The sequence below is a fragment of the Typopeltis vanoorti genome, chromosome 17, assembly GCF_054136105.1.
Source record: "Typopeltis vanoorti isolate ZY-2024b chromosome 17, IOZ_Tvanoo_1.0, whole genome shotgun sequence".
NCBI lineage: Eukaryota > Metazoa > Arthropoda > Arachnida > Uropygi > Thelyphonidae > Typopeltis > Typopeltis vanoorti.
In genome coordinates, this window is record NC_143565.1 from 4,555,108 (window position 1) to 4,566,767 (window position 11,660).

Here is an 11,660-nt window from a genome sequence, read left to right on the forward strand (position 1 = left end):
TGCGCCTAGAGCCTCAAAGGAACATAACCCGCTACTGATACAATAGTTCGAGAAATACTGACTTAAGCATGTGAAACAAGAATAGAAAGATCAAAAATACTACATGCACACCAGCCATTAAAAATCAAATAAGCACCCTCAAAAGCTTCGTATCCATGGTATATATTGCAGGAGGATACCCACTGTGCAACTCTTCCTCTCCACCACTGTTAACTTCTGTGGTGAGATGGACATTCCCTTGGATTTTTATCCCATCATCGCTAGATTGTTCACCACTACAGCGATCCTGTACTACAGTGCTTTCCAAACGTTTGGATGTAAAGCCCCCTCCTTTAGAAAAATTAAAATATTTCACGGTCCCCATCGAAAATAAAAAAAATCGTATTACAGACATATGTTATTATATTTGTTGTATTTATATTCAATACAAAACATACACGGCGAATATTGCAAATATTACTTTTCAGCATCTTACATACGCATTTGACATGGCACACTTAGTTCTAAAACATTTTAAATTTGTTTTTGATTATTTCACGGCCCCCCCCCCCTCGATAAAACTGACGGCCCACAGTTTGGGAAGCGCTGCTCTACTAATGAAAACATTAAGAAAAATCGTTAATAAAACAAAAAAGTGTTATATAGATGGCGCTGATGTAGAGGATCGGTGGAGAGGCAGAGTTGTAGACTCATTATGCGAGGACACCACAATGAGTCTTCGGACTCCTTGGAGGTATCACGAATAATAATAATATAGTAAAAAATGAAATAATTTAGGAACAATGTTAGTTACGCTCCCACAAAAGAAGGAATGAAAAAATGATGACTCAGAAAAGATTTGTTAAATTAACAAAAGGGGCTGGAAACCAAATACGAAACGTCAAGTCATCAGACAAAGAAAATTATGGACAGACTGCTTGCATTTATGTATTATAGACGCAACAAGATGAAACTTAAAGCTGTACAGAGTCATAAGATACATCGTTGGAGATCAGTGCTAGATAATACTATATGTTGTACCATTTCTTAAACTTTTCGAATGTTTGCACGTGGACCCGAGGGGGACAAGGGGTTCTACCGACCCAAAAAAAGAAAAGAAAAAACACTAGAAAATTTTCCAAAAATATTTTCCTAATTAAAATTCATTTTTTTATTTATGTTGTGTCAAGTCTTCTATTTCCATACTTCTTATGAATTAGCGATCATTGCAGATGCTCAGTCATAGGTCGTATGCGATGCGTAGTGTGTATTCTCAAATCGTCTACTCAATCGCCCCCCCCCCCAAGATTAAATCCTGAGTGCGCTATTGCTTTGACCCTGCCCCCTCTCAAACAACGCTTTCCAATCTCTTACCACTTTCCATGCAGAAAACTTGTTTCTTAACCTCATACCCAATACTTTCTTTTGCAGGGTTCAGGAATGGACCCTTGTCTAAAATCTCCCTTAAGACTAATACATTTATTCCAGCGCCATTATCCCGTCATTGCAGTGGTTCTCAGTCAGATCTGCAAAATATCCTTCTACAGCTGCAATCACCTCTTGATTCAAAGAAAAACGCTGACCAGCAAGGAAGAGTTTTAGTTATGGGAAAAGATAGGAGTTAGAGGCAGCCAAATCTGGGGAACAAGGTGGATGTTCCAACAATTCATAGTGCAGATCCCTTAATATTCCCATTGCCAAAACATCTTTATGGGCAGGTGCATTGTCCTGATGATAAATGATATTAGCTGGAAGTTGTGGCGGGCTCTTGTGATCCAGCTGATTAGAGGCTGGAATTGGTGGATAGTTTGAGGACTGGAGTCCTGCTTTCCAACGATCCTGTGTTGAGTGGATGCCTGCGCTCAGTACTACATCAATATGGTGGCTTCGAGGGAGCTTAGAGTCACCAGGTTGAATAATGAAAAGCATACCGGCCCAGGGTGGAAACGTAGCAGGCAAAAGCTTCCGCGTCGTACAGTAGTGGGATCGCGTCTGTGAACAGGCATCGTGTGGCTGCCAGTCCAATAAAACTAGACCCAATTCTTTTGACTACTGTGCCCAGATTTGATCACCTAGGATCCAGAGGCGAGTGACCAAGATGATAGCAGGTTTGTGGAATGAACCTTATGAGATCAGGTTGAAGATTTGTGGGTTACAGAAATTAGTTGATAGGCAAAAAAGGGGAGATATGATTGAGACATTCGAATTGCTAAAGCGTTTCTATAGGATTAATTCAGAGGATATTTTTGAGAACAGGACTGGTGGTGATGGGAGAACTAGGGGACGCGTATGGAAGCTGGGCAAGAGTGTGGTTAGCAAGGTTACTAGAGCTGGGTTCTTTACTTTTAGAGAGGTAAATAAGTGGAATAAGCTGTCAGAGTCTGTTGTGGGTGCTATGACGATGAGTGAGTTCAAGGCAAGGTATGATAGATACTGTGAGAATGTATAATTGTGTGGACATTATGTAGGGCCTCCCTCGATGAGTCTGAGGACTCCCTGGAGTCGCCCGTAATAATAATAATCTTCTGCAAACCAGGTCTTTTCTCACGAATTTTTTCGTCTAGGCTGGTTAAAAGATCTGAATAATATTCCACAGTTATTGTTTTACCCTTTTCAAGATAATTAATAAACAAAATGCCTTTAGCATCCAAAAACACCGATGCCATGACATTTCCTGCTGATGGAACCGATTTGTCTTCTTTGGTGCTAAACAACCGGCTTCTGTCCACTGTTTTGACTGCTGTTTGAATTCTGGTGTGTAATGGTGAATCCGATTCTCATCCGTAGTAAAACATTGTCGCACAAAATCAGTTTAATTCTTGTTAAAACGTTCCAAGCACTGTTCAGAGATTTTCATGCGAATGCGTTTTTGATCTGCTGTGAGCAAGCACGGCACTCATCTTGTGAAAGCTTTTTCATTTTCAATTCTTCATGCAAAATATTTCCTACACGTTCTTTGGAAATGCCTATAGTCTCAGCAATTTCATGCACTTTGACTCGCCGGTCATCCAATACCATATCGTGCACTTGATCAATGATTTCTGGTGTTACATTTTTTGGACGTCCTTCACGTTTATCATCTTCAAGGCAGGTACAACCACGTTTAACCTTGGCAGCCGATTTCTTGATCGTCGAAAACGAAGGAGAAGACTGCCGATAAACTTTTATGAACTTCGAATGAGTTTCTTTCGGCGTTAAACCTTTTGCAAAGAACTTTATAACCGCACGATACTCAATTTTATGCATTTCAAGGGATACATGCAAATAACACTTTTGTTTCAGACAGCTGTATAATACAAACTACTTGATAGAATGAATTGCAGTTTCACCCGGATGCTTATGACAGATATACCAACTTAGAAAAAGGAAATCTTGCCGATAGTGTTGCGATCTATGGTCAAGGCCGAGAATTTTTCAGAACACCCTCGTATATGATATGCCATATGCAACCTTTACCAAATCATAGTATTTTAATACTGTGATTCTGATATTCTGGTTTCGAGAATTCTTCAATGCAAATTAAAATGTTAGAAAACCTGTTCACGATTGCATAATCTGTAAAATGTGAAGCATCAATCCTTAGTGAGCTAGGTAATATCTTAGCTGTTTATGTTTATATATAATGAATTTTGCATTATTGTACCAAGGAGGAGAAAGATTACCAAAACTATTGCTATTATTGTACAGAAATAGTGCTAGGAGATCTGTGTCTAACTGCAGACCATGTGCTTGTGTAGTTGGGATAATCGGACGATCAATTAGCAATAACAGCATACAGGAGTGGTGGATGAATTAACAGAGATATGGTTCTCCGTGATGGTCAGAATAACGAAAGGCAGATGAAGCTATTTTTTGATGAAGTAACAGATGTGTTGGAGATTCATATATGGTAATTTTCTTGGAATTTGAAATAGCATTTGATGGATTACTGAATGGCCAGTTGATATATGCAAGCTGGAGGGATGGGTTAGTCAGATAGGAGATTGGTTGTATGATACCAAATGTATGTATTTGAATTGAAAAGGGGTAGGAGCAGGCGGTCTCATGGTAGCTGTGTACACACAGACATAGAATATTGAAACATAAATAAAAAAAAAAACTTATTTGTCAAATATTTCAACCAGAAAATAACAGGCCAACTTTAAATAGCAGACTAGTACTTGTAAGTTACGTCACCAATGGACAATTTAAAAGAATGAGCAGCGTACTTTCGAATTTGAAGTGTCATTGGTGGAGTAAGCGAGTTCTAGACCAGAAGATTCTGTGGTTGGGGTCATACTCAAGCTGCATTAGTCCAGATTTATCTTCTTTTTTTTTTAAATCTCGACAGTTATACTCCCTGTTTGGTAATTCCCGCTCATTCATAAATAAAAAGAAAAAAAACCCTCCAGATTTCTTAGATGCCTGTTTAACTCAATAAAACTCAGGAGGTGTCACGTAGTAATAATAATAACAAAATTAACATTTGCTTTCTCTGCAATAGACGCCGCCCTAAAAAACGCTGAGTACAGAAATTTTTTTTCAATGCTGTCAAGTATCTCTGAACCTTTTTAAAAATCCTAAAAAAAAAAACCAAATGAATAAATTAAAAAATACAAACTAGAATCTATATTTTTCCGATCAACAAATTATCTTCATAGTTATCTTCTATAGCTAAGCGATCTCCTCTTTCCCTTCCTGCAGTTTACCAAGTTCCAAGTGATTGCTACCTATCCTATATTGGACAAACTGAGCGTTCTGCAGAGAAAAGGTTACAAGAATACCAATAATACATCATTATACATCATTATAATAAATTTCAGACATGTTCCAGAGAGAATGGGATTGGCATCGAAAATACAGAATCTTCTGATATAGAGTATGCTTACTAACTCTTATTCAACCCTCATTTAGAGAGAGTGGTCAAGCCCCAACATATCACCCTAATCAGAACGACTGCCCCTCCTTGACAAAAAATCTGGAATAGTGTGATCCATATCAGCCACCAATATATTTTTCCTGTCTATTTATCATATGGCTAATGAAGGGTATCGAATTGCAATACATAATTTCTCACGGTCAATCGCACCCACCTTCTCGCGATATAGCCTGTTTCCACAGCAGAGAGTACTGTCGAAACTTTGGCATACCTGGAGAGTTGCTGCAGAAAACGCATACCTTCCATAGTTAACCGAAATGTCAACTGGATCTCCATGTTGCAGATGACGTTCATCGCCACCACCAGCTTGCTTATTATATTATAGGCCTGAAGTAGCTTGCAGTCATGTTTGGTCGCTATAGCAAGGGTTCCGGGTTCTGGTCCCCACCACACACACACCCTTTCTTTTTCTCCACATGTAATATCATTGACATCCTCAGTGAAATGCCACTCGCACAGATCCGCCCAAACTCAGATGATAGCTTAGTAACGAATTCGGAGTCTTTGCGATCAGCTAACACCAAATCCTGCTGCTACTTACTTCGTCCGTGCTTTCCTGAATGGAGAGAAACAAAGTACTGTGGTTAAAGGGAGAATGTCGCGGTCATGTGTACAGAAAACCAGATTCTCTCTCTCTGTGCGTTTGCGAACCTGACACCTCTCGTTGCATGCCCGTTTTTCTTAATTATTTTTTCCTCTCCACATGCAATGGATTGCAACTCAAAGAAACACATAATAAATGTTTATTTTCTTGATCATCTAACTAGAGTAATTATTTGGAAAATAGATCAAGTGTTAACTAACAAATATTCATTAAACCTACTAGTTTCACCAAACTTTAGCTGTTGGCATCTCGGAGTACAAGCACTTAGGTTAAAATAACATTACACAAATATGAATAACTGTAAAATTCTAACGATTATATAGTTACAAACTAAAATAGCATTGAACTTGAGTGATACACGTATCGCGTGTACATGGTTAACTAGTTGTTGCTAAGGGACGTTCTGTAGGTTGCATTGAAGTTCATTTCCTGTGTGTTAAGAGATCTAATTAGGGTTTTCCCGTATCTCTGCGAGCCACCGTAGCTGCTTTAAACATTCGGGAGTGGTTGTCTTCTATGTAAGGGGATCAGCTTTTATCCCACTCAATGACATGGTTAGTTATAGAAAAATGAGATGACAGGCCTGATATGTCTTGTCTGTTGTTTTTGACATAACCAATGTGCTTCTGTTTAATTTCGAGGCTTCTTGATGTCTGCCCGATGTAACTTGAACCACATGAGCATGGAATATTGTAAACTCCAGCATATTTATAGAAAGGATGGTTATCTTTTGGAGATCTCAGTAGTTTACGAATTGTTTACGAATTTCTCAAAGAAACATAATTTTACTGCAATCATAAAATTTCTCACAGAAGCATGTAAAAATCATAAAAAAACAAGAAAAATCTTACCAAATAAGCCAAAATGCAACTGCAACAACAACAAAAAAAATCTGTATCCACTTTACCAAATTCGTGGCCAAAACATCAACTTAACGATGTGCAGCACCGCCTACAGTTTTCTAAACCAGAGTACTCTTCCTAACCGCAGTCTGCAATCTCTACAACCATCCTCCACTTCAACTGCCCAAACTGCATATATCAGTTTCTTACACCACAAGGGTGACCCTTCTGTATTCATCAGAGCCAACATCCATGTCAAAGATTGCAAAACCTCGAAACCTCCCTATTCGATCTGCATTTGCTCAAAATTTCCTTAAGAAGGTAACCTGTCACCTTCTGATCACTCTGATCCCTTTAACTTATTTTTCTGAAAACTGCAGTCTAAATATCTTAATAGCAGGATCATCCTTATTGAGGACATCAACGTCCCCAATTAAGCCACAATGCATCGTCTTGCTGAAAGAGACAATGTCAGTTCCATAGAAACGTCACAATATAGGAAGTATTGCATTGTCCAGAATGCTCAGATACCTCTCGGAGTTCAACGTTCATAGCACCACAAACAGAGTTTCGGGGATAACTCAGAGAACACAGGACCATACTCTTATACCACCACCTCTGAATTTCACAGTTGGGGTTCCTAGAAGAGATATTCACTGAGCTTCTTGGTTCGGGTAAGACAGGGCTTGCATATTGTGATCCTACCAATGAAACTCATGTTGTGAGCCTCGGTTCTGAATGTTTTGTTTGTTTTGTTTTGCAGGTTCGTGTTCCAGTCTGCATTCAACATGTTAGCCAAGGAATGGCGTTTTTGCATAATATGCAATGTAGCACACTACGGTCACGTTAGGTGAGTCATACACTGCATGTAGCACTTGCAATTGACTCTGTGTACTTCTTTCTGAGTATAGCATTACATATTGTTGACCTGGGATTCCCCAATTTGTCAAACATTTGCCAAACAGATTGGCCAGCAACATGGCATCCTCTCACAATGTCTCTTTCAAACTCAATCGGTTTCCGTCTCAGAGCAATTTCACCAGGCATAGTTGAATTGACTTGGGATCATCATAGTCCTGAAAAAAATTGCAGGACTATGATGATCAGCTACAACCATGTGGTTCATTACATGGCATGATGTACCTTGCCTATGGGAATGTCTGCTGACTTCTTACCAAGTAAGATCTGTGTAGCTTAGTTTAAGTAACATTTGCATCCTCTGTGCTGGGCTGCCCGAAGATAGATATCAGTTCAGGTCTAGTCACTGCATGGAGGAACTTTTTTTTGTAAATCTTTCTTCAACCAGTTCCCAAATTAGTTGATCTCTGACATGGGCCAGCGGGTTTTCTCCCTGGACCGTGATTTTCGTCCCTTAAACTCAAGGAAATCAACTCACACTTCCATACTATCAAATTCTGTTCGGGTTAGATACCAAGAGATGTCAGCAGTTGTTTGCCAGTCTCTTCATCGGTTGCCGTTTATAATTAGTGATAGTCTTGGGCCTGTTATTGCTGATTGACTATCTACTAATAGTCAATCAGCAATAACAGGCCCAAGACTATCACTAATTATAAGCGGCAATTGATAAAGAGACTGGCAAACAACTGCTGACATCTCTTGGTACCTAACCCAAACAGGATTTGAGAGTGTGAAAGTGTGGGTTGATTTCCTAGAGAGAGTTAACTGCCCACTCAGTCTCCAAAAGCTGGGCAGGGTTAAAAGGCCTTGCCTACTCCCTGTAAGGGAATGAAAGGTGCTAGCCCATCTGACTGACAACAGGGAAGAAGACTTGGGTACAAATCTAGTCTCCAACTAGAAACACATTTGATAAGCCTTTTTTTGACCAGTTCCTGATATAGTCGATCTCTGGCATGGGCAAGCGGGTTTTTTTGTTCTATAAACTCCGTTTATTTCCATAAAGGAAATCGACGTCGAACCCACATTATTTTCAGACATTAAAAATATTGTGTTAGGGTTAAGGACCACGAGACAGCGGCCCTTGTTAGCCATTTTTTCACTGTGTGCCGATTAAATCAGTGATAGCCATGAGCTAACCATCTCTGATTGGCTACCCTTGAAGATTGAACTGCGCACTCACTCTCCAAAACTAGATGTGGCTAAAGCGGCCCTTCCTACTCCCTCTAGAGCAGTGGTTCTTAACCTTTTCGAACTCACAGAACACTTCTGATTATAAGAAAAATTTAGGGAACACCAAAAGCATTAAGGTTATAAACCTAACAATAAAAATATGCAGCTCAGTGGATGTGGCGTTTGCACACCACCGCGCTTGGCCGCACGAAAGAAGACTTGGTTTCGAGTCTAGTCGGCGACTAGAGGAAATTTTCTAAGCCTTTTTTCGACCGGTTCCCGAGTTAGTCGATCTCTGGCACAGGCAAGCAGGTTTTTCCTCCCGGAAACTCGGGTTTTTCGTCCTGTAAACTCAAGAAAATCGACCGTAGAACCCACATTATTTTCAGACACTAAATATATTGTGTTAGGGTTAGGGACCACGAGATGGCGGCACATTTGAGCCGTCTCTCTTCACTGCGTACCGCTTAATTAGTAATAGCCTTGGGCCATCTGTCTCTGATTGGTACCAGTGGAGATTGAACTGCCCACTCAGTCTCCAAAAGTTAGATAGGGCTAAATGGCCTAGCCTACTCCCGTATACGGGAATAAAAAGGCGTTAGCTGATTTTTTTTTTTTTTTGATCGACTTGCCTTTTATAAAAATGGAGCCTATTTTAATGTGATACTTGAGCTTTTCGACTTTTGCATATTTCAGCAATTTCAGATCTAATATGTCAGTGGTGGCGAACCTTTTTATGTGCGTGTGCCAAAAGTTTACATATCCAGTTGCTGACGTGCCAGACAGTTTTTAATAGAGGAAAAATTAGTACAAAATTAATTAATTTATAATATACATAACATATATACAGGGTGTTCGGGATAAATTTGACATATTTATAATTAATTATATTTTTCCGTAAGTTACATGTATTAACACACACTTCTCTTCATTTAAAAGTTTGGACCCTTCTTCATTCATATACAAGATGTCAGAAAGGATGGATAGCTGGAACCCACCTGAATCATGGAAGAGAATAACTTGTATCATGATGATTCGTGCCCGCCATCAAAATAAGGATATTACGACTGCTGCCCAATGCTCCCTGAATACAGTAAAAACAATCAGGCATGAACTAGAGACTTGCAATGGTGACTACGAGGATGTAGCAAGAAGAAAGATCCCTAGCAGACGATCTGATTGCGTTCGTACAGCAGAATTCCTCGCAAATCTGCAGGAACAGGTGTTGAAGAACCCTGGCATTGGAATTCGGGCTTTGTTCGTGGAGTTGCTAACTGTAGTCAAGCCCTGGATAACAAGGGTAGCCAATGGTAGGCCGTATGTATGGCAGCAGGATTCGGCCCCTTGCCACACCTCTGGGAAAAGTCAAAAATGGTTGTCTGAAAATTTCTACGACTTCACCAGTCCAAATGTTTGGCCTCCAAACTCCCCAGACCTTAACCCCATGGATTATTTTGTATGGGGCGCAGTTGAAAAAGACACCAATCGCACTTCCAGTAATACAAAAGCCCAGTTAATGGATAAAATTAAAACAGTTTTTGCGGCCCTTCCCAGGGAGACTGTAGCATCAGCTTGTTCGAGGTTCCGAAGCAGAATTAAAGCTGTGATCGATGCTAATGGTGGTTATTTTGAGTAAATCTTGTTGATAGTATTGGAATTAACTCTGCCTGTAATGTTTGTTTGTCAATTCATTAAATTTAATAGATACAAAGAAGATTTTCTTTTTCCTTACGAAACTGTCAAATTTATCCCGAACACCCTGTATATATATATGTGATCATAGGCTTTTACTCGGTTGTTGTGATACATTTTAAAAACATAGATTTAATGACTTAAAAAACCGAGATAACTTATAAAGATTTTAATGAGAATAATACAACTAGTTTCGGCTTATAACAGCCTTCTTCAGGTATTCATAAAGGAAAGGAATAGTAATAAACATTGAAGTATCTAAAAAACTGGAAATTACAGGTAAAATTGCCACATAATTGATACATAAAAAGCGTTGTATTTTTTCAAGTTGTTCTAACAGGGCCATTGTTTATTGCAAGTGTGCGTGAAGGCTCACGTGAACCCTAATATTGAATAACTGCAGCATGGCTATCTGGGATGTTATAACTCAAATTGTTGTTTAAGTGGACAGGGTTCAGCAATATTTCCCTTGATTCTACAATTTTTCTTTCAAACTCATCATCACAGCGAAAAATATTTTCTGATCTATCCCAGCAAACGGAGTGGCTTTGTTGACATTAGGATTATTTGAAAAAAGAACATGACTGGATAACGCAGTTGCATGAGATCTTTTGTAAGAGATGTCTCTCTTATGCTCTTCTGTACGTTGTTCAATAGCTTTGTTAGTTTGTCCAAAATAAGGGATATTGCAATCGCACCATAATTTATATACACCTGGATATTTTAGGTTGTGATGAGTAGGCTTTGGATGGCTGATTAGAGAACGAATTTTAGGAAGTGTGGTGAACGTCCTGATATTGTATTTTTTAAGGACTAATTTTTTAGAGACTGTGCTAATGCATGGAATGGAGATGCTACCTTTAAAATTAATTTCTGTTGTGCACTGCCTAGGAGGATCCAGAAGAAATTTCTTAATCGTTTTTTCAGAGTATCCATTTTGTTTAAAGATAAGAGTGAGGTGATTTATTACTTTTTGTAGTTCATCTGGTTCATTCAAGAGAGAGTGTGCTCTGTGTCCTAAGGTAGATATAGTTCCACGTTTTTGTGGTGGAAAATGATGAGAAAAATAATGCAGATATCTGTTGGTATGAGTAGATTTTCTGTATATAGAGATTTTTAATCTAGTCTCACGTTTTTCGATATATCACGCGGCTCACTTTTTTCAGTAATCCATTTTTAACTTTGTACCAACTCGCGTACCACTGAAGGTGATGTTATTCTCAGCTTTAAATATGTGTCAACTATTTCTTTACCTCTCTGCTTCTCTTACTCTATACCGTTAATAATTAGTGATATTCTTAGGCCCTCTCTCATTGGCCATGGTGGAGACCAAACTTCCCCCACCCATTAGTCTCTAAAAGTTAGATAGGACTATAACAGCCTCGCCTATTCCCTATGGGAATAAAGAGGCGTTAGTGTGTTTTTTTATTGAAGTTCTTTATATTGTTTTAATTATACTCATATATTATTGATTAAGTGTACACAACTCTCATCATTAAGGGAAAAGTATATCTAAAGTAAGGCAGTATCTCAGAAA

The 11,660-nt window shown here is 39.0% G+C and overlaps 1 non-coding gene across 1 annotated transcript; it reads left to right on the forward strand.

Moving 5' to 3' along the window:
• The first annotated feature begins 1,726 nt into the window (after nt 1-1,726).
• LOC150097106 (signal recognition particle RNA) lies at nt 1,727-2,025 on the forward strand. The gene has a single exon (XR_016549740.1).
• Nucleotides 2,026-11,660: the final 9,635 nt, after the last annotated feature.